The sequence below is a fragment of the Mustelus asterias genome, chromosome 3, assembly GCF_964213995.1.
Source record: "Mustelus asterias chromosome 3, sMusAst1.hap1.1, whole genome shotgun sequence".
In the NCBI taxonomy this organism is placed as follows: Eukaryota; Metazoa; Chordata; class Chondrichthyes; order Carcharhiniformes; family Triakidae; genus Mustelus; species Mustelus asterias.
The window spans coordinates 43500497-43525375 of record NC_135803.1 but is presented as its reverse complement, the minus strand read 5'-3'; the positions used below and the strand labels follow the sequence as shown (position 1 = coordinate 43525375).

The window sequence follows — 24879 nt, the reverse complement described above, 5'->3', positions numbered from 1 at the left end:
AAAGATCATCGAGCTGCAATGTTACCTCTGATCTCTCTCCACAGATGCTGCCAGACCTGCTGGCATTGGGTTAATATTCTATAGCGTTTCAAAGAATGAGTAGCTGATCTCATTGAAACGCAAAAGGGTTTCTGTTAAATACTGGACTCTGTTTGAAAATGTCCATATTTCACAGTTCTCCAGAAGAGAATACTGAAAACAATTGTTATACTTGGGGTTAGCTTTTTAACAGCGGTGCAAGTGAAAACCCATGAAGGAGATTGATTTTCAACTGCAGAATTTAGATTCTTTTAAGTGAATCATTTGGTGATGTGCTTTAACTTACATACATTCAAGAGTCTCTGGTGTCATTTTGATCTTTTTTTTAAAGATTTGGCAACCTTTTGTGTTGATGCATTTTCCAGGGAGTTGGATGGCTTGTTCACAATCCTTGCTCATGTTTGTGAGCATTAACTATTCTGCGAGAACTGTATCTGTGATGGCAGATACAAGTCTGGAGACCAAATGTTGTTGTTGTTGTTGTTCGTCCATCGTCGTCGATGAGGACCTCGACACCATTAGTCATTATGAGGCTGGATGCAGTGTGTCCTAAGATGACTGATCAGGCCAATTCGGGCACGGAATGACCTGGCACATATTGGGCAAACTTGTGTAGGCGCTGTAGTTGTTGCACTGGTGGCTCTGGACTTGCGCAGCTCACGCTTAAGTTGTGCTTCAGCATTGCACCTTGCTTCATAAGCTTGACAACCCTTGTGGATGAGGCAGTGCCAGGTAGCGCCAAATGTAACTCATTCATGAATATTGCTTCAGCTGAATCGATTTCCAACCATGCTTCATGTATGTCCTTGAAGTGCAGCCTTGTCAGATTTAGACAAAGGTGAACGGCTCTCCGAGATGCAGCAAAGGCAGTGGCTTTGTGAACTAAATTACAAACTTGAGGCCAGTATAAGCGTTCTTTGTTAAAAACCAGAGTACAACACAAAAAAGTCATGTCCCCCCTTCTCTCGCATCACTCAGATAGGTTCCAAAATTCCAATATCAGGTGTCCGTCCTACATCAGCTTTGATTGTCTCCACTCTCGAGGTCATTGAAAGGGGAATTGGAGAATTTAAAATGGAAGCCGATCTACTCCTGCCTGTTTTGTGCCTTTCCTGGGTTTAAATCTTTCTTGAGGGGAAAAGCGTTGATTGGTAGTAGAGTGTTGTTACGGGCAGGCAGGAATGATAATATGTACGTGCTAGCTGGCAGAAGTTGGAAACTGTCTGATGCACGGAAACTCCATGGAAGAGTGTTTTTTAAACATTTTAAAATTGGTAGTATCCAGATATTTCCAGTGTATGAAGAAAATGAACAGAATCACTACTTCATAAATCATTACTAACAAAAGTGTTTATGTAATCTCCGGGGTAAAAATGTTATTTCAACTATGATACTAGGTTCAGAGGATGTGAAGACAAGAGAGGGAGAGTGAAACTCTCATCCTGATGCAACTAGCAGTAAGAATCAACAGAATTGTCGCTGTAAATGGACTTTGGGTTGGAAATATCTGTTGGCCCCGTGAGGTCGAAGATAAATCATACACTGAAGGATAGTCCCACGTTAAAATCCCACTCCACACTGAATGAAGTGGCGTCAGTAATAATGCCCCTGGGTCAAGGTGGAACAATATAAACCAGGGTTCTAACTCATGACATGCTGCTGAAAGTCTACACCTCTGATTACCAAACAAGGCTGTGATTCTCACTGTGGGTAAATAGCTCTCTCTCTCTCTCATTAACCATAGTCATTTGCGAGGACTACTGGAGGGTTGAAGAAGAAATGGAACTAAGGAGATAATAGGCCTGTTGATGTGAATGCTATTCCTCATTGGCTTACATATAAGATAAATTCTAATGTTAGGGTACCAGATCAGAAACCCCAAGGTATATCATGAAGTCAGACTCGACCCCAACAATTTGCTATTTTGGCAATAATGCGACAATAGGTTGTTTCGCTCCAGGCCCAATTTCACTGACACACTGGGAAGCTTTTATCAAAACAAATTTTATTTAACAACACAGTTTAACTGTTGTCTCACAGTGCTAGGGACCCAGGTTCAATTCATTTCGGTTGATTGGCCATTCTAGATTGCCCCTTAGTTTCAGGGGGATTAGCAGTGTAAATATGTAGGGTTACAGTCAAGTTTCTTGACTGTTGGAGTTGTGCTCATCCAGTTGGAAATCTGATGCAATACTCTCTCCTTGCCTGAATGAGCACAACTCCAACAGTCAAGAAACTTGACATCATTGAGAACAAACAGCCACTTGATTGGCACCCCCTTCGACAAACATTCACTCCCTTCACCACGGGCTCGCAATGGCAGCCGTGTGCACTATCAACAAGATGCACTACGGAAAGTTACCAAGGCTCCTTCGGCAGCACCTTCCAAACCCACGACTTCTACCATCGAGAAGGAAATGATCAGCAGATACATGGGAACACTGCCACCTGGAAGGTATCCTCCAAGCCACTAAGCATCCTGACTTTGAAATATATCGCCACTGTCCTGTGGTCAAAATCCTGGAATTCCCTTCCTCACAGCACTGTAGATATACCTACACCACATGGACTGCAACGGGTCAAGAAAGTGGCTCATCACCACCTTCTCAAGGTCAAGTAGCGATGGGCAATAAGTGCTGGCCTAGTCCACAATTCCCACATCCCACAAATGATTTTTTTAATAAAAATTGAAATAATTATTGATAGTAACAATGATACTGAATTGGGTGAGTGGATAGATTTCAAGCTGTTAGATGACAAAGATAATGAATGTAACAGTGCAGAATCACTTGTTTTACTTATAGCCCCTTATATTTTCCGTTGTATCCTTTTCGTATTTGGAACATACTTTTGCAAATGAAAATACTCTTGGATGGGTGTCAAAAACATGACTAATATAGCAATTTCTTCAGCAATTCACTGATACAACATGAACTGCAGTTCAGTTACTGCTGATTTTAACTTCAAGGTAGCTTGAAAAAGCTCATGTATTAAACTAAAAATGACTCTAGGAATGATAAACTTCTTCATATTTTGGGAAGACCTTGAAAAAAGAAGTTCTGCCATGCATTCCTTTACATGGAAGCCAAGTGCAAACATCAGAACAAAGAGATTTAAAAACATAACTACTGCATTTTGCAGCTTAAACTTAGGCTGCCAGCAGCACATTAATAGGGGCCAAGGAGGTGACGGATTTCATACTATGTTCAGTCAAGCAATGGCATTAATTAAGCAGTTTTGTCCATGCTGTTTATTGGTGCCACTTTTGAATTGGGGAACATAGAGAAGCTGTACCTTAATTGGAAGAATACAGAAGTGCCAAGTCATATGCATTTTCAATTATTCTGTTTTCCTACTTGTAATTCATGTTTGCTCTATTCCTCTGAGTACCATTAAAGATCTGTAGCTATGGGAACAATGTTAACACCCCAGCATTAAAGTGGGCAGTTATTTCCAGGCTCAACTATCGCAGTGTTCCCCTAGCAATTGCCCTCCATCTGCTGTAAAGTTCAGCTTATTGAAAATTCTACTGCCTGTGTCCTTTCCAGCACCTTCCCAATTATCCATCACCCTGTCCTCGCTGGCATACATTGTTTTCAGGTTGCCAATGCTTACATGTTAAATGTCTGATCTGTACATTAGTTGCTTTATGGTCTTTTCCTTTAATGTGTCCCCATGAACCCTGTTTGCCAGGTTTTTATTCATCATGCCTTTGTGCCAACTCACCCCTGGCCATGTGGTCCATACATAAACTCCACACTATGTCATGCCCTCTGCCTCTCTACCTCTCTCTTCCTTACAAGGGCCTCTTTAAAATTCCACCTTTGACCAAGCATTTGGTCACGTCTCATAATATAATATTTCACTTGGAATCCCTTTTTTAAATTGCTCATCTGTGAAATGCTTTGGCACAATTTTCAAGACGTTTTGATGATGAGTTTCTAATTGCAGCTTGTAACAGATGACATTGAACAGTAACATTGAACAAGCCATGTAATCAGCATGCTTTTCTCAAGCTTAATTTGTTTAATCTTGCTGCCAAAAAGGAGCTTTGGATTTCAGGTAACTTAACTAATTTTCTTTCTTCCGTGCGCATTGCTGCTGTGAAGTGTGTTACAATCCCCATGGGGAGTCAAAGTTACCAAATGATTCCCAAAGAAGACATTGCAATAAGATTTCACTTGACGCAACTTTTATTACAACAAATCTGAATCAACCTAAATTATACATGAGTTAACAGGAAAATTATATTTCAAATAAAATGATAAATGTTCCTTTCGGTCGTCGATACAACAAAGAAATGTCTCTCACAAAAACAAGGGTTTGCATCACTCCCCACACAAATGTGGCATGACCTTGCAGTTCCACAATAAACTATTCTTTATTCATGCCGAAAAGGTCACGAGTCCTATCCAACAACAACTTTCACCTTTGAATTTCACAGTGACGATCATCATCAATGAGGCACACTTCTACAAACCCCCTCTCCCTCGGGTCAGATCATTCTGATGGTGTACCTTTACCAGAGATCCTTTTAAACTGACCACCAAAAACACTCTGATTCATGGTTAGGCCACTTCTGGGAAAACACCCAGCCCCTTGGAGTATCTAAGCTATTCTCACAGCTTTCCAATTTTACAGCTTAGGCAGGACGTCCAAGGGCTCCTACCTCTTCTTGCAAAACAGAAAAAAAAACTGACCTCTTCCTGTGAGTGATTTGTTTCTTCAAATGAGAATTTTGTCTCTGTCTCCTTTCTCTTTGTGGCTCCATTTGTGTGCTAATCGCCCTCACCCTCATTCCGCTTGTAGTTCTTCTTTGCGTCTGCCAGCCACACTGCTTCTTTCTTAACTTCCTCCTTGAGATATTGCTTCCAAGTCAAGGTCACATGGACCAGTATTACTTGAAAGATGCAATTGATCGGCACAATGGTTAGTACTGCTGCCTCACAACACCAAGGGCCCGGGTTCAATTCCGGCCTTGGGTGATTGTCCGTGTGGAGTTTGCATGTTCTCCCTGTGTCTGCGTCGGTTTCCTCCAGGTGCTCTGGTTTCCTCCCACACTTCAAAGATGTGCAGGTTAGGTGGATTGGCCATTGTATATGTATGGGATTACAGGTATAGGGCTGGGGAAAGGCACGATACTCTGTTAGAGAGTTGGTACCAAACTTGAAGGGTCAAATGGCCTCTTCTGCACTGTAGGGATCCTATGATTCTATGACCTCTTTACAATTGGTGTAAACTCTTAGAAATCCATTTCAAACATTCTTAAAAGCAATCACAGATTCCAAAGACCTTTCAAGGAAAGTGTAAATTTTGCTTACTATAAAGCTTTTGGATCAATGGTCATCACAAGTATAAGGAATGAGCAAGAGTTAATTAACAAGTAAATGCCTTGTTTCTACTAAGGGAGTACCCAACTTTCTCGTAATTACTATATCATTAGATCCACTTTGGTTTATTATATCCTGAGGTTAGAAAGCAAAACAGAAGAAAGTGGAAAATTAAATTTAATCTTGCAGGTTTTCTATTTTGTTTACGAAGCCTGAAAGTTTATTCTCCCACTTTTGTTCTCAATAGAGAAATGAGAACAGTCTACAAGTGAAACCAGTGAGGAGATACCATATAGGTGAATCTTGTGGGGAGACGTCACTAATCAGATGGTAGCCTCGATTGGCTCTCTCTTTCACTGTGCACCAGGAAGGATAGTAAGAAGTTTAACAACACCAGGTTAAAGTCAAACAGGTTTATTTGGTAGCAAAAGCCACACAAGCTTTCGGAGCCCCAAGCCCCTTCTTCAGGTGAGTGGGAATTCTGTTCACAAACAGGGCATATAAAGACACAAACTCAATTTACAGAATAATGGTTGGAATGCGAATACTTACAGCTAATCAAGTCTTTAAGATACAAACAATGTGAGTGGAGAGAGCATCAAGACAAGCTAAAGAGATGCGTATTGTCTCCAGACAGGACAGCCAGTGAGACTCTGCAGGTCCAGGCAAGCTGTGGGGATTACAGATAGTGTGACATGAACCCAATATCCCGGTTGAGGCCGTCCTCATGAGTGCGGAACTTGGCTATCAGTTTCTGCTCAGCGACTCTGCGCCGTCATGTGTTGTGAAGGCCGCCTTGGAGAACGCTTACCTGAATATCAGAGACCAAATGCCCGTGACCGCTGAAGTGCTCCCCAAGAGGAAGAGAACAGTCTTGCCTGGTGATTGTCGAGGGGTGTTCATTCATCCGTTGTCACAGCGTCTGCATGGTTTCCCCAATGTACCATGCCTTGGGACATCCTTTCCTGCAGCGTATCAAGTAGACAACGTTGGTCGAGTTGCAAGAGTATGTACCGTGTACCTGGTGGATGGTGTTCTCACGTGAGATGATGGCATCTGTGTCGATGATCCGGCACGTCTTGCAGAGGTTGCTGTGGCAGGGTTGTGTGGTGTCATGGTCACTGTTCTCCTGAAGGCTGGGTAGTTTGCTGTGGACAATGGTCTGTTTGAGGTTGTGCGGTTGTTTGAAGGCAAGAAGTGGGGGTGTGGGAATGGCCTTGGCGAGATGTTCGTCTTCATCAATGACATATTGAAGGCTCCGGAGGAGATGCCGTAGCTTCTCCGCTCCGGGGAAGTACTGGACGACGAAGGGTACTCTGTCCACCGTGTCTCCTGTTTGTCTTCTGAGGAGGTCGTTGCGGTTTTTCGCTGTGGCGTGTCGGAACTGTCAATCGATGAGGCGAGCACCATATCCTGTTCTTATGAGGGCATCTTTCAGCGTCTGGAGGTGTCTGTTGCAATCCTCCTCACCCCAGCAGATCCTGTGTATACGGAGGGCTTGTCCGTAGGTGATGGCTTCTTTAACGTGTTTAGGGTGGAAGCTGGAGAAGTGGAGCATCATGAGGTTATCCGTGGGCTTGCGGTATAGTGAGGTGCTGAGGTGAAGGGTCTGCTCGGATGAGGAGGATCGCAACATACACCTCCAGACACTGAAAGATTTACGCGTATGTTGTAATTGGAGCTACAGATTGTGTGGCTCCAATTTTCTTTCCATCCCATGGTTGATTAGGAATCTTTCGTGCTCTCACTGCCTGCTATTGGCATATGTTGCAAGGATATACAAGTTGATACTCGACCTGTTTGGCTGTGTTATTAAAGCACCTTCCTTGGCCATGAATTTCTGGAATAGGACTTATAGAGTCATGGAGTTTTACAGCACAAAATTGAAGCTGTAGCTTCTGGCTGAGAGAGGCTACCACTGCTCCACAAGACTTCCCTCAATATCAGAGAGTCGCCAAGAAATCAAATAGCAACTCAGAAGAAACTACTTAGTAAGTTATGAGAATGTGGAATTTGCTGCCATAGGGAGTGGTTGAAATGAATTGTATAAAGGTATTCAATGGGAGGCTGGACAAGCATAAGAGGGAGAGTGGAACAGGGGATTATGCTGATGGAGTGAGATGATAAAAGATGAGAGGAGGTTTGAGTGGTGCATAAGCACTTGTATGGACTGATTGGGCCAAATGGCCTGTTTCTGCACTCTGCTTCCTACATAAACATACAAAATCTAACCTGATCCTAATTGCCCATAGTAGGAAAGTATTCAAACAACATCTTCAATATTTTGGTTTTATTTGGTGTCTTTTTCTGGAATTTTATGAATAGATTTCTGTTATTCAAATTAATTTAGTCAAAGTAAGCTGTCAGTGTCATCAGTGCTTGCATGTCACTGAACAAATTCTGTGTGTATTTACAGTTCATGTCTGACAATGATTAAGGGAACAATAATGAACTTGTTTTCATTTGCTCCAGCTGTACTAATTCTTGCATTTCTTATCATTGAGAAATGTGATCAAAACTGCACTTTACTGTTCAAGGACAAGTGAAGATAGTAGAGCAAGAGTGTCAAAGGAAAAGTTCAGACCTGCGTATGTCAAGGAAATGTTAGTATTGTAAAAAGTTTCATAAACCATCAATCACACAATTTCCTTCCCATAAATAGCCAGGCCAGTCCATGAATTGGACGTAGTTGGTGAACTGTGGAGGTAATTACTGATGGTCTGCTTTGCTGACTTTCTTTGCTATCTTTGGACTTGCAAGCCATTTTAAAACTGATGACATGCTGGGTTTGAAGGATGACTCGCTTTCTGTAGCCACTCTTGCAATACTATGACGAGGAAGTTAAATTTTAGAAATTGCAGTGGGATAACGTTTTATAAAAATGAATGTTGGAGCAATTATTTATGTTCACAGGGGATTAATTAACCTTGGATATGTTGACTTTCTTGCACACTTAGTAACCTTCAGTCATTTAGAAAGATTGGCTTCATTAAGTTTGAATTTAGTGAAGCAATTGATACACTATAGTACTTCAAGTGAAGTAACATGAGGTAGGGAACATTTTGCTTCAGAGCTTTGACTCTTAATCACATACCAACCTTTAATGTTTGGAATGTTATCATTGGGCTGCAATTTTCAGTGTTGCATTTTCAAAATCTAGGATTAGGCTGGAATCTTTGCATATTTTAATCTGTTCTCCCTCTACTGCATTATTTACGTTGTAATGGGAAGACATTTCAAAGATTTTATGTAGCAGCTTTGAAGTGACCTACATAACAAAGCTTTCTTATCTTCATCTTAAAAACATTGACATTAGGTTGGAGATCAGAGGACAATAGGCACGGTGAGGTTTATTTTTAATTGGCAAGAATTTGTTTCGTGAACTGTAGCACAATAAAGTAAGACTTGGATTTTTATAGTGCCTTTTGGGACCTCGTGATGTCCTAGTGAAGTACTTTTGAAGTGTCCTTACTGTTGTAATGTAGGAGACGTGAGACATATCAGTTTCAGAAAAGCTGTATTGTATTGCTCAAAAACATGAAGGCAACAATGCACATTAGGTTAAGTAGCAATTTGGCTGAGATACTGCCTGAGCCACAATTTTTCAGGCACTTGGATCTTTTTTCAGAAATACAACAAAATAGAGGTGAGTTTTCAGTTGCGAAAACCAAATAAAATCCACTGCACTCAGACTTTGTCTTTAATACTGGCCAACAAGAAAAATGCAAATAGGTTTTTTCAACCTTGTTACTCTGACCAGAATCCTCCTTGAAAGAATTAAGGGTTTCATCTGTTTGACTTGCATTGACTTTCGATGTTGTTCAATGTTGAGAAAAAGTCAGAAACTGACTTTTTCCGTTTGATTTTAATCTGAAGGAAAACAGCAGAATGTACAGATATTCTTGTCCAAGTTCAACTGATGTTTAAGTCAGAAATATTCAAACTATACTCCCCAAGGTGATCAGATTTCTAGATTTTTCTTTTACACGCATGATATATCTGTAGCTGATTACCAATTTTTTTTTCTGAAATGGTAACACTGAATTGCCTGTCACAGTTTATCATGGAGACTTTTCCTTTCCAGTTTAAAGGCCCAGAACAAAGAACTTCTTAATTGCAGCTCACTGAGGAGCGAGGAGTATCCACTTTGTCAGGGAAGCTGGCGTTGAGCTTTTTCACCTTCCATTATACTCCAGGAAAAGTCTTGCCTGTGCCTGTCAAAGTCACAGTGCTCTTGAACCTTTTTGCTTCAGGATCACAATCCAACCTGCAGCCTTAGCCAACCAGTTATGCAGGCTTGTAATCCAAGTATCAGATGGGCATTTTGCCAAAGCCAGAGACTTCAAGTCATTTCCCAAGGATGTTTCGCAGCAGGAGGACAGAGCTCTGGGCTATGCCAGGATTGCAGACTTCCTCTAGATTGAAGGGCATCACCACGTGGACGCACCCGACCTCACCTGTTCCAGAAGGAGAACCTGGAGTCTGAACGGATAGGAAGGGATTTCACCAAATCAATGTCCAGCTGGAATGTGAGTACATGCAGTGGATCTTACAGGTCTGTGCCAGCTTTCCTGGTAGCTATCATTATGCATTAATATTGCGCCAGCCCTTAATCCCCTCTTTCTGATCCCGGTCAGAGGGTCAAAGACCAGCTGTTTTGAGATGGCTATCTTCTCCAGACCTGAGCATTGATGCAGACACAAAGTACAATCAGTTTCATTCCTGCATTTGAGCCTGGATAAAACAGGCCAATAAGCTTTGGGAAGCAATGTTTCTACTGCCTTGATACGTTTTCCTACCTCTGTAATCTCCTCTACTCCTATAATTCCCCGAGATATGTGTTTCTCCCATTCTGGACTCTTGATGATCCCTGATTTTAATTTGCTCCACCATTGGTGGAGTTAACTTCATCTGACAAGGCCCTAAATCTCTGTAGCACTCTATTATTTCCTGCATTAAAATGCTCCTTAACACCTACCTCTTGACCAAGCTTTTGACCATCTGTCTTAATATCTCCTCGTGTGGCTTTGTGTCAGATTTTGTTTGATAATTATCCTGCAAAGTGCCTTTGGAAGTTTTATCATATCAAAGCCTCATTATGAATACAAATTGCTGTTTATCTAGAGATGTCCTGCAGGATAGACCTGAAAGAGTCTCAAGGGATACCGTGGACAGATGGCCAGATACTGAAGATCAGGAAGGATAAGGCCCATCTATCTTGCCAGATGAAAGAATTCTTTAATAGCAGCTCACCTTTGAGTGTCGGGGGCAAACGTTTAAGGTGATTAGCAGAAGAACTAGAGGGGACATGAGGAAATATTTTTCACCCAGAGGGTGCTGTGTATCTGGAATTCACTGTCTAAGTTAGTGGTACAGGCCAAAATGCTCAACTCATTTAAAAGATTCCTGGATCTGCACCTGAAGTGCTGCAATCTGTGAGTTTATGAACCAGGTGCTGGAAAATGAGATTAAAATGAGCAGATAGTTTATTTTTCCTTTTTTATTTGTGAGGCCCAGACAGGATGGACTGAATGGCCTCTTTCTGCACCGTAACCTTTCCATTGTTCTCTGCTCCAGCTTTAAGTCCCGCCTGCCAGCACAACTTGCTAAGATCAGTCTCAGTCCTTCACTCATCCTTAGGACTGCACTCAACCCAATCACAGGCATGCGCTCCTGACATTATATACTGTGGACTTATCAAATATTCACCAAACCTTGTCAAAATCTCCGAAGACTAAACACTAAGTAGTATATGATGCCCAAGAACAAATGTTAGGAATCATCTGAATTCACCCAATGGGTGCAAAGGCAGCTTAAGTGCATCACAATTCAATTAATCGCTTCGAATTATTAATCTATCAGTCATATTTAAGTCTAGTTGCCACATTGCTGTTAATCTTGTAGCTTTAATTATGTGATTCTTTAACCTTGTACCAACCTATCCCTCTGTGTCAGCATAGTAGAGTTTAATCATTGCCTGAGAAATCTTTGACCATGGATGTAATGTCCATTCCCTCTATCCCTTTCATCTGGATAGACCCAAACTTACTTGTCTTTTCAGTATTTGCAGTACGATGGGTTCTATTTTCTATTTCCTCTATGCTTAGTGAAATTGAAATCTTACAAAATAGCGATACATGAATATTTGCCTACATCTGACCAGACTTCTCAAACTTGAAGCTACATTTTAAAACATTTTTGTCCTGTTGTTTCATCCTCGACACATTCCTGAACCTTCTGAATTCACGTCCAGATTTATTCAGCCTTTTCTTGATTGCTCTTCCTCTCTCAGACAATTGAAATATCTTATTGCAAGAATTTGCATTTTAGATGCCAGTCATTTTATACAGATAAAGGACTGGATTTTGAAGTACCCACTGTCAAGGAGCCTCATAAAATAAAGCGAGTGGTCTTGGTGCCCACTCCCGACCCATCTGTCCAGTTAAGGTGATTGGTGAAGGTGTCAAACAGCTGGTCACTTAAGGATCTAATTCTATCTCTGTCACTATTTTGCATACAAAACAGAAAGACAGAGGCATGGAGGGCAGCCTGGCAGCTTTCACTACTTGCAATGCCCTTAGGCAGGAAGAGGAGGGGGTACTGCCTTTGGGGTTCACCTGTGTCCATTAGAGGCAATCCCCACCCCTCCAAGATTGTTACCCACCCCTTTGCCCTCTCAAATATAGCCCCAACAGCCTCTCCCTGGGGTCTGGCAATCAGACTCTTCCAATTCCCAGAGTTAGCTTTAAGTTTGGGGTCCATCAGTCTGCTTCCGGGGGAATTGTAATCCCAGCAGAGGCTACTGCCCGATCCTGGGGCAGCCAGGTTATCTGTGGGTGAGCTGACAACCAACTTTTCACTTGGGGAGCAGGGGGAGGGGAGTACTCTGTCCCAAAAAATCTAGCCTATATAATGGGACTTAAAGTAATTAAACAGTTGCTTACGAATACAGACCTTGAATATTGCTGAAATGACAGACATAGAACATAGAACAGTACAGCACAGTACAGGCCCTTCGGCCCACGATGTTGTGCCGAACCTTTTCCGAAACCAAGATCAAGCCATCCCACTCCCTATCATTCTAGTGTGCTTCACGTGCCTATCTAATAACCACTTGAAAGTTCCTAAAGTGTCTGACTCCACTATCACAGCAGGCAGTCCATTCCACACCCCAACCACTCTCTGAGTAAAGAACCTACCTCGTACATCCCTCCTATATCTTCCACCACGAACCTTATAGTTATGCCCCCTAGTAACAGCTACATCCACCCGAGGAAATAGTCTCTGAACGTCCACTCTATCTATCCCCCTCATCATCTTATAAATCTCTATTAAGTCGCCTCTCAACCTCCTCCGCTCTAAAGAGAAAAGCCCTAGCTCCCTCAACCTTTGCTCATAAGACCTACCCTCCAAACCAGGCAGCATCCTGGTAAATCTCCTTTGCACTCTTTCCAAAGATGTTGCCAAAGATTTTCATTTGCAATCATCAAGATGAACATGAATGCCAAATTTCAAAAGATCACAATGACCTATAACACAGGAGAAAAGGGTACTGATCGGTTGGTAAGTCAACATTGATTGGGAGTGTTCCCTGGTAATGCCTCGGCTAATCAAAGTTCACTTGCCAACCAATCAGCATCCTTTTTCCCTGTAGTATAAATTGTTGTGATCTTTGAAATTTGGATTCTTGCAATTGTCCTGATGAGTGCAAGATGAAAAGCTTCAGCAACATGTCTTTCTGTTTAGTAATCAGATTTAATCGCAAGACAAACATGAAGCTTGCTTACAGCTGGCAATTGCTTTAGTTTCCCACCCATAAGTAGCATCAAGTTTGGACAGCATTAGGTAAAAGGGGCATTCCTTCGAGTTTGTCCTGTTATCACTTGCCTAAAGCAGTATCGCCTATGCTTTATCTCTGGGTTTGGCACCTTGATGGCCTGGTTGTAAAAGGGATTTTGTCCTTGGACTGCTGTTGATGTATCCATAATTTTTGTTGGAAGTTTCTTCGACAAATCAACGTTTTATTTTAAATATTTTTGTTGATGTTGGTAGCTATCATTGCGAATTTCAGGCAATTTGTTGCAGTAATTCTTGTTATCAAATGATCTGAGGAATATAGCATAAAGCAAAAGATTTCTAGCCATGTTAAGTTTCTGAAGGAGAAATAGGAAGACCTACAAAATGCAGGCGGCATGGTGACACACTGGTTAGCATTGCTGCCTCACAGCACCAGGGACCCGGGTTGGATTCCCTGCTTGGGTTTGCACGTTCACCCCATGTCTGCATGGGTTTCCTCCCACAGTCCAAAGCCCTGCGAGTTAGGTGGATTGACCATGATAAATTGTCCATTAGTGTCAGGGGGATTAGCAGGGTAAAAAATGGGGTTAGGGGGATATGGCCGAGGTGGGATTGTTGTCGGTGCAGGGTTGAAGGGCCGAATGTCCTCCTTCGGCACTGTAGGAATTCTATGGAATTCAGGTCAGTCAACATCTGACTTGATATTTTCGGGAAGGCTGGAAATAAATTGGAAAAAATGGGAATGGGGATTGGATTTACAGTCACAACAATCAGAGAGAAAAAGCCAGCGGTTTAAATGACCTGTAAAATTTTTAGATTACATAAAAGGTCATCAGCGTGATGCTGCAGAGATTTTTTTAAAAATATGCAAATAGGGGATTATGATTGTCTATGTATCTTTCAATCTTACTTGGAGGAAGGGTGCACAGCTGAAATGTCATTAATTGTCTTTATAGACACTCACCGAATGCTGTGTGTTCCTGCATTTTCTATTTTTCTTTCAGATTTCCACTGTATGCAGTTTCTTCTTTTCATTGAACCTCTGTTTCTTATTCTAGTTTAATTTCACCATCTGGTTTTAATTTTGAGAGTGACAGATGAAGAAACCTTCAGTGACCAATTGACATCAAAAACACTTTTTCATATTCACAATTATTGGTGAAGAGTTAATATTACCAGAGATAACTGTACTTAATATCCAACCGAGCCATTTAATTCAAAACACTTTTGTTCTGTTTGATGTATGTGGCTTTTCAAGAGCAGGACCTAGCATTGTTATCAAGCGTTATTGTGTTTGTGACCTGAAAACAGATTGAACATTTTTAAGGACACAGCGGTGATATATGGTTATTGTGCTGTTAGTGATTTGTGAAGCATAAATTCAGACAATAATATTTCCTTTACTCTTTCACGGAGTGTGAGCATTGCTGGCGAGGCCAGCTTTTGTTGCCCATCCCTAACTGTCCTTGAGAAGGAGGTAGTGAACTCCCTTCAGGAACTGGTGCCATCCATGTGGCGTAGGGATACCCATAGCACTATTGGGAGGGGAGTTCCAAGATTTTAGCCCAGTGATAGTGAAGGGACAGCGATATAGTTCTAAGTTAGCATGATTTGGAGGGGAACTTGCAGATGGTGGCATTCCCATGTGTCTGCTGTCCTTGTCCTTCTAGATCTGAGAAGTGCTGTCAAAGGAGCTTTGGTGGGTTGCTGCAGTGCTTCCTGTAGATAGTGCACATTCCCTATACCCTGCACCAGTGGAGAGAATGAATGTTTAATGTGGTAGGTGGGGTGCCAATTAAGCAGGCTGTTTTGTCCTGGATGTTGTTGAGATTTTTGTGTGTAGTTGGAGATGCACTTACCTAGCCAAATGGAGAGTATTCCATCACACTCCTGAGATAAGTCTTGCTGAATGTGGACAGACTTTGGGGAGTCAGGAAACCACGGGATTCCTAGTCTTCGGCCTGCTTTGGCAGCTACACTATTAATATGGCTGGTCTTGTTAATTTTCAGATCAATGGTAACCACCAGGCATGGTAGAAAATTCACTGATGGTGATGCCATTGAATGTCAAGAGGAGATGATTAGATTCTCTCTTGTTGGAGATCATCACTGCCTGGCACTTGTGTGTGAATGTTACTTCCTACTTTTCAGCCCAAACCCGAATGTTGTCCGTGACTTGCTGGATGTGGGCATGGACTGCTTCAGACTCTGAGAAATTGTGAATGTTAAGAACATTTCACAATCATCAGTGAACATCTCCACTTTTGACCTAATAATGGAGGAAAGGAAATTGATGAAATAATCAGCAATGTAGAACTCTAACCTGAGGAACTCCTTAAAGTTTAATGTTTATTTATTAGTAACACAAGTAGGCTTACATTAACACTGCAATGGAGATACTGTGAACATCCCCTAGTTGCCACACTCAGGCGCCTGTTCGGGTACACTGAGGGAGAATTTAGCATGGCCAAAGCACCTAACCAGCACGTCTTTCGGACTGTGGGAGGAAACCAGAGCACCCAGAGGAAACCCACGCAGACATGGGGAGAATGTGTAAACTCCAAACAGACAGTGACCCAAGCCGGGAATTGAACACGGGTCCCTGGCGCTGTGAGGCAGCAATGTGAACCACTGCCACCGTGCTGCCCCTGCGGTAATGTCCTCAGACTGAGGTGATTGCTACATTCTGCATTTTTTACATTCTTGGGTAGATGCCAGTTTTGTAGCTGGACCAGAACAGCTTGGTTGGAGCATGACACATAATAAACTTGTTAGCATGATGGAGCTCTCTGGAGTTGTCCTGACTATGTGAAAATCTGACCTATAAAAGTAAGGTATTCTATACTATTATAAGGCCTCACCTTGGGTTTTGTCCAACTCTTCAGAGCACAATTTAAAAAGATGTGCAAGTCCTTGGAGAGGGTATATAAAAGATGTAGAGTTGTATCTGGAATGAGGGTCTTCAGTAATGTGAAGGCACAAGAGAAATGGGGGTCGTACTCCTAGAGCAGCGAAGGTGAAGAGGAGATTTGATAGAGATGCTCAAAATGATGAGTGTGTTGATGGAGGAATTATAAGGGAAAACTATTGGAAGGATCAATAAGCAGTGGACCCAGGTTTAAGATCATTAGCAAAAGAACCAGAGGGGAAAATATGTTTTTCTCTCGCGATTGTTATAATCCAGAATGCACTGCCTGAAAGGGTGGTGGAAACAAATTCAGTTTTAACCTTCAAACAGTAATTGCGAATACACATGAAGTGGAAAGATTTGTTGGGCTGTGGAAAAAGAGGACTAGTGGATAACTGTTCCACAGAAGTGAAGGCATGATGACAAAATGGCCCCCTGCTTTGCTGTATCATTCTGTGATTGTATGTAGATGTGTTAACCAAACACTTGAAACTAGACAAACACATTGTGGGTCCTTGCACACCTCAAATAAACATTGTTTTTCCTGTTTTGCAGCATTTGTTTCCTAGTTTTTGCTTATAGTTTTTGAAAGTGTCAGCTTGGATCTTTATGCCAGTTAATCATTCAGTCAGGCAAAATGTACTGCACGGCTATAACTATTGACCAAGTTGTAGATTCTATTTTGTTAAGCATGTATGCCTTGAACTGGATAATTGTTCTGGATGCTGTGTTGCAACTAGGCCTATTTAAGTTGATTTTTCCAAAGAGAAAGTCCAAAGTATTGTCTCATTCAGCAAACTGCAAGATCGACTGTTTTCTTGGTAAATGCAATTGTTTAGCAGGTTAAGGCAGGTATTGAACTTTTGGGATGACTTTCTTTTAAAAATATGAAGCGGCTTCTTGACCAACCACTGCAGGGTCAAAGCATGGAATCGAATGCTGCATCAAATCCAATCACATTGACAACCAAACTATGAGGAAAACATGAAGCATAGCATTGTGTTTGCAATAGTTCTGAGTTGTTTTGTGTATTAATATCTAATTTGTTACACTTTCTCTTCTTTCATAAGTCTAATTTTGAAATATAATTGATTTAAAACTTTCTCTTCCCTCATTCATTGTTATTTTATCATTTTGAAGTAGAAGTTTTATTGACAATTCAAATGTGCAGTTTGTACTTAAATTCGTAACTCCAGGGCCGGGATGCTCCCAAAAAAATTCTAAGTTTCCAACGAGCGGGAAAATGGGAGTAAACCCCGCCCAGGTTTTAAGTGCACATACCAGAGCGAATCTCTGACACTCTGTGCATCACAGAGTGCCTCAGCGTGATTCACTCTGGAAAGTAGGGGGCGGGGCCTATTCCCGCCCAAGAGGCTGCTGCATAGCGCTGAGCGGGCCACTGCGCATGTGGCCATCTGTCAGAGAGGAGATTGGCGCATGCGCAGTGCTCCCCCCTCCCCCAATTGCTGGCCTTCCCAATTGTTGGCCTTCCAACCCCCCGCCCCCCCCCCCCCCCCCCCCCCCCACCCACCCCTACCCCCTGATCGCTGGCCTCCTGGACCTCCCCAGACCAGCCCCTATGTCCCCCCCGCCCCCAGGACAGACCGGATCTCCCCCGCCCCCACCCTCAACAGTCCAGACCCCCCCCCCTCCAATCCTGATGACTTGCCCCGATTTCCTCCCCCTCAACAGTTTCGAACTCCTCCACCCCATTGGCCAGCCTTGATCACCCTCAGTCCCTCCCTCCCCCACCAACTCTTTTGCAGAGTGGCAGCTGGTTCCACCCCACTCTCGGACACCCCCCTTGACACTGTCCAGTGGGATGGGGGAAGATATTATCAGGCCCAGAGAATACCGTCCTGGGAAATGTCAATTTCAATGGCATTTCCATATGATAATCATCTCCACGCCAATTTCCAGCACGGAGCTGATGACGCCAAAAAACATAACTTCAGAGACACGCGGAGGCTGTGACGCCATCGGGAATCCTGTGAAACAGCTGCTGATGATGTCTCCCAGCTCGCTGCGCTGCTCTGGTAGTGCCCCCTACATCTTTCAGATTTTATGTATTATTTTGCTTAAAGTTCAGTGAAGTATCAAGCTTTTCAACTTGGGATGAAGGGATTGACCCTTATGTGAGTTGATGAAACTGGCTTCATTTACATATTTGAATATATTTTGGATAGTTTAATTTACTTTGACTGTATTTGTAATCTGGGTGACCTGCTGCATTTGATTTCTCTGGATAACATTGCCTTACAATTTAATTTATTCCAGTGGAAGTTGAAGGGGAAGATAGGAGATGTTTTAATATAAATAATTCTTGAGTGTCATTTAATCATCATAAATAGAACATTATAAACTCATTCAAATGTGTTTAGGGTTGCTTGTTTTTAAAAAAATGTATGCCAAAATAAATGATATTAACACTGAAATCAGTGAATAGATGCAGCTTATAAAAACTAATCAGCGCAAATAGTTTTCATTGTATCTTGTGTTCAAATTTTTAGTTAGATTTGGAGATAAAGCAAACTTTAGTGGGAGATTATTGAAACTGCTCCTTAAAAAACAGAGAAGTGTAAGAATATTTTGGCACCAGCGCCACAAAACAGAATATACTGTTCATTCATTACATCACTCAGCTGTTTTTCATGCCAAATGCCTGTCTTAATTCCCCTTAAAATTACTGATGTTATCATCAATAATCTTTTCCCTGGGTAGCACATTTCAAACAGTCACCTTCTGTCTTTTGAGCTTCATCCCCGATCTCATTCCTTCTAATTCTCATGGTAATGGCAGAACGGTTTGTCAGGGTTTAACTAGTTCAGATCTCCAGGTATCTCGAACACTTCAGTAAGCTTTCCTCTGCCTTCTGTACTGTAAACAAGCTCAGCTTCTGTGGCTTGCCTTTGTATTTCAGATGCCCAATGCTGAATGTCTGGTGGGAAGCCCTTTCTGCACGTTTTATTCGTACCATGATGTCCCTGCTATATTGGGCCGCAACTTCCTGGCTCCTCAGTGTAGGATTTCGGTGGGAATCCCTCTTGAAGGTTCCCACTTAAGGGCTTACCTGGCAATTGTCCAGAATGGTTAACTTCCCTTGGACAATTGGGCTTGGATGGGAAGCATCTGACAAAGCGATTTAAATCACTTACCGGATGGTTCTGTCAGTTTTACACTCCTTTATTCTGGAAGAGTTTGAAGGAAAAAATAGCATTTCTAACTTCAGAGTAACTATTTTAAACATTGAGCAACCGTACACCCCAAGGCATCCCCACTTCCCCTCCCTGAACTGAACCCCTGATCTTGTAACCCCCCTCTCCAAACCAACGTCCCTACCCAAGCCTCACCCATGTCCAGGCTCCCGACATCCACCCCAAATACCTGGAGCCCCCTCCACTGACATCTGAAACCCCCTCCATGATGTCGGGACGTGTGTTCTAATTCGTGTGGGGTGCCACCCAAGATGCTTTATGCCTTATTGTCCACCAATACCCTCGTCATCTTTTCCTTCATTCTATCCTGAAGGTTATTTTTGTTGAGTTTATTTTTCAGTGTTTAATCTTTCTTTCCCAATTACCTTAGAGTATTCCTCTTATCCTAAAAATTATCAAGTGTGTACGGTTTCACAGGGCATATTTATTCTGTCTAATATAGCTGAACACTTATAAAGCTGATGAAGGGTCATCACCCTGAAACATTAAACTCTGTTTCCTTCCACAGATGCTGCCTTACCTGCTGAGTATTTCCAGCATTTTCTGTTTATATTTCAGTATTTTAGCACCTGCATGATTTTGTGTTTGTGTCAACCATTCCAGCGATGGTTTTACTCACACCTGGGTGAGCCACATTTAAATGCAAATTCGACTGACATTCAGCTTTCCAGCTTCTCAGCCAACCTTGCTGACGTCATTTGAGGAAGGGATCCTGTCCTGAATTGTTTTGAGTATTGTGACTTATCCAACCAGGCAACAGTATGTATTTTGTTGACTAGAAACACTGCTATATAAGAAGTTACAAAAGAGTCACGCATTTTGATTGACCAGGTTACATAATCAGATGTGTTTAAATAAGATGAACACACCAGATTTTGAATGAACAGAATTGTTTACACTCGGCATGTGATACAGCAAGGTTTGTCTTACTGACGCCTATAGTGCAATTTATCATTTGAGTTGGCTGTTTTCCATTGAAATGAAACAATGTATATTCTGCTATCTTCGAAAATCATTAATTGTGTTGTGGTTTGGTATGTTTGTGAGAAGTAGTTAAATATTTTTGTGGGTCATTGAGCCCAGTGGTGTAACCTTGGAATAAGGCATGTGGAAAATATTTCAGCAGATTTCTTTCTGTATGAACCTCTGATAAAAGCCTCCATTTCGCTGCTTTGCAATCTGGCATATTATACCTTATTATTACCTTCAAAAATATGTATTTAATTACAATGTATTATCTTAAAAAATTCCAAATTTATAAAACAACAAGGACTTGCATTAATCGACATTAGGCAATAATTAATGTGCCTGTGAGAGTTCATTTGTCTCATTAACTTACTACTCCAGTTGGAATAGGTTCAAGAACTTTGTCGACGACCCAATGCTGTCGCTGTGTCATGAGCTTTTGTATGAAATCAGCATTAGACAAACAGTAGCAAATTCCTTGCAATGCAAGCATATTATAGGGCCAGTTTTCCAGCCATGCGTTACTATAGTGGGGCATCTTGCCCCACTGCTAGCTTGCATCAGGAAACCGCAAGTAGCTTCAGAGTCCTCCTTTTAACTTCAATTGGAAATTATGGGATCACTTTGCACACTGGAATTTGCAGATATTATGAGTGATTGAGATTCAAAGATTCATGTTTGACATTCTCACACTTAAATGTCTGTCAGATCATAAATCATTGGTCATACTTTAATAGACTAAATAATTAACTCTACCAATCTGAACTGGAAATCCACACAAATCCAGTCAATGAAAAGGGCCCAAATTTTCTAATCAAAAAGTATTGCCAGTTTGCCTTGCATCTTGGGGTTACTAATTTATCTCATGGTCCCTGGCGAGGTTGGGGGGAGGGTGGGGGATGGAAATACAGAGACAGGTGGGTGCAAAGATTCATGCTTCCAGAGAGTGTGCCATCCCACCACCAGGCTATTTTTCCAGTGGTTCGACGGAAGTTGGCATGGATACCCACTGATAAGTGATGGATAAATGGCCTATTAAGACCTATTGTCAGAGGCTAATTAGAATTTTTCAGTTGGCCTCAAAGTATCAAAGTCCAGATGTGGCTCAAAGATTGGTGTGGGAGGAATGGGTCTGAATTCATGGGACATTGGGACATGAGACATTAGGATATTGGCACCAGTGTTGGGGAAGAGGGGACCTGTCCCGATGGGATGGTCTTCATCTGAATTGTGCTGGGACCAGAATCCTGGCGAATCATATAACTAGGGCTGTAGATAGGACTTTAAACTAAATAGCGGGGGGGAGGGTTCAGTTGTATGGAGAATTAGAAAATCAAAGTTAAAGGAGAGGTAGAAATGCACGTTAATGATGAGGACTTTCAACTAGTTAAAGGAGCCGAGGCCTCAGGAGAGGTTAGTAAAGTTTCAAGACCACGTAATAGAACAGAGAGTATAGAAGGTGGCAGGAATCTAATCTCGGGCAGTGCAAAAAAGATGGTAAGTATGAGAAGGGAGGTGGTCAATGCAGGACTGAGGGTTTTGTACCTAAATGCACGCAGTGTACGGAACAAGGTAAATGAACTTGTTGCGCACATTGAAATTGGCCAGTACGATGTTGTGGGCACCACAGAGACATGGATGCAAGGGGATCAGGGCTGGGATCTAAATATCCAAGGATATGTGTCCTATTGAATGAACACGCAGGTGGGCAAAGGGGGCGGGGTTGCATTGTTAGTAAGGAATGAAGTTAAATCAATAGCAAGAAGTGATAGAAGATCAGAAGGCATAGAATCTCTGTGGGTAGAGTTGAGGAATCGCAAAGCTAAAAGACCCGTGTACCGGTCCCCTCGCAGTAGTCAGGATGTGGGGCAGAAAATAAATCAGGAGATAGAAAAGGCATATAAAAAAGGCAATATTACAATAATCATGGGGGACTTCACTATGCAGGTGGACTGGGAAAATCAGGTGGGTAGTGGATTCCAAGAAAAGGAATTTGTGGAATGTCTAAGATGTTTTTTTGGAGCAGCTTGTGACAGAGCCTACTAGGAAACAGGCAATCCTGGATTTGGTGATGTGTAATGAGGCAGACTTCAATGGGGAACCTAAGGTGAAGGAACCCTTAGGGAGCAGTGATCACAATATGATAGAATTTACCACGCAGTTTGAGAAGGAGAAGCTGGAGTCAGATGTAATGGTATTACAATTAAATTAAGGTAACTGCAAAGACATGAGGGAGGAGCTGGCCAGAGTTGATTGGAAAGGGAGCCTAGCAGGGAAGACAGTGGAACAACAATGGCAGGAATTTTTGGGGGTTATTCGGGAGGCACAACAGAAATTCATCCCAAGGAGGAGGAAACATGCCGAAGGGAAGACAAGGCATCCATGACTGACGAGGGAAATCAAGGACAGCATAAAAGCTAAAGAAAAAGCATAGAAAGTGGCGAGAATTAATGGGAAGCCAAAGGATTGGGAAGCCTTTAAAAGTGAGCAGAGGACAACTAAAAAAGCAGTAAGGGGGTGGGAGAAGATGAAATATGAGTGTAAGCGAGCTATTAATATAAAAGAAGATAGTAAGGGCTTTTTTCAATATATAAAAGGTAAGAGAGAGGCAAAAATAGACATTGAACTACTGGAAAATGAGGCTGGAGAAGTAATAATAGGAAACAAAGAAATAGCAGAGGAACTGAATAGCTACTTTGCATCAGTCTTCACGGTGAAAGACATCAGTGGGATGTCAGAGCTCCAGGAGAGTCAGGGGGCACAGGTGAGTGTAGTGGCCATCACTAAGGAGAAGGTTCTGGGGAAACTGAAAGGTCTGAAGATGGATAAATCACCTGGACCGGGTGGAATACACCCCAGGATTCTAAAAGAGATAGCTGAGGAAATTGTGCAGGCATTGGTGGTGATCTTTCAGAAATCACTGGAGGCAGGGAGGGTCCCAGAGGACTGGAAAGTAGCTAATGTAACACCGCTATTTAAGATGGGAGGGAGGCAGCAGATGGGAAATTATAGGCCGGTTAGTCTGACTTCGGTCATTGACAAGATTTTAGAGTCCATTATTAAAGATGAGATCACAGAGTACTTGGAAGAGCATGATAAAATGGGATTGAGTCAGCACGGCTTCGTCAAGGGGAGGTTATGTCTGACATATCTGTTAGAGTCCTTTGAGGAGGTAACAAGGAAGTTAGATAAAAGAGAACCAGTGGACATGATTTATTTAGATTTCCAAAAGGCCTTTGACAAGATGCCGCATAGGAGACTGTTAAATAAGTTAAGAGCCCATGGTGTTAAGGATAAGATCCTGGCATGGATAGAGGATTTGCTGACTGGCAGAAGGCAGAGAGTGGGGATAAAAGTGGTCTTTTTCAGGATGGCATCCAGTGAGTAGCGGTGTGCCTCAGGGGTTGGTGTTGGGACCACAACCTTTCACAATATACATTAACAATTTGGAAGAAGGAACTGAAGGCACTGTTGCTAAGTTTACAGATGATACAAAGATATGTCGAGGGACAGGTAGTATTGAGGAAGCAGGGGGGCTGCAGAAGTACTTGGACAGGTTAGGAGATTGGACAAAGAAATGGCAGATGGAATACCATGTGGAAAAGTGAGAGATTTATGCACTTTGGAAGGAGGAACGGAGGCATAGACTATTTTCTAAATGGGAAAATGCTTAGGAAATCAGAAGCACAAAGGGAATTGGAAGTCCTTGTTCAAGATTCTCTTAAGGTTAACGTGTAGGTTCAGTCGGCAGTTAGGAAGGCAAATGCAATGTTAGCATTCATGTCAAGAGGGCTCGAATACAAGAGCAGGGATGTACCTCCGAGGCTGTATAAGGCTCTGGTCAGACCCCATTGGAGTATTGTGAGCAGTTTTGGGCCCTGTATTTAAGGAAGGATATGCTGGCCTTGGAAAAGGTCCAAAGGAGGTTCACAAGAATGATCCCTGGAATGAAGAACTTGTCGCATGAGGAATGGTTGAAGACTCTGGGTCTGTACTCGTTGGAGTTTAGAAGGATGCGGATCTTATTGTAACTTACAGGATACTGCGAGACCTGGATAGAATGGACGTGGAGAGGATGTTTCCAATAGTAGGAAAGACTAGAACCAGAGGGCACAATCTCAGGCTAAAGGGACGATTCTTTAAAACAGAGATGAGGAGGAATTTCTTCAGCCAGAGAGTGGTGAATCTCTGGAATTCTTGGCCGCAGAACGCTGTGGAGGCCAAGTCATTGAGTGCCTTTAAGACAGCAATTGATAGGTTCTTGATTAATAAGGGGGATCAGGAGTTATGGGGAAAAGGCAGGAGAATGGGGATGAGAAAAATATCAGCCATGATTGAATGGTGGAGCAGACTCGATGGGCCGAATGGCCTAATTCTGCTCCTATGTCTTATGGTCTTATGGACTAGCAGCCTCTTGGTGACAGACTGGAGGATCAGCGCTCCAGGCGGCATTTAAGGCCCTCCTTCATGTCTGACTATAACTTTGGCCACACAGTTTTCCCTCCACATTGCTGACTTGGCTGCTGGGGGGTGATTTTTAATTGAAAAGTTTAAAAGGTTACAGCGGGGGTGCCTCAAGATGGAGGCACCAACTCTTTCCCTTTATTGAACAGCAGGTTCTGTT

At 42.4% G+C, this 24879-nt stretch overlaps 1 protein-coding gene across 5 annotated transcripts in view; it reads left to right on the top strand.

Annotated features, from left to right (window-relative positions):
• The window catches only part of naaladl2 (N-acetylated alpha-linked acidic dipeptidase like 2), a 902781-nt gene that overhangs the window by 157767 nt on the left and 720135 nt on the right, over nt 1-24879 (top strand). The window lies entirely within an intron of this gene.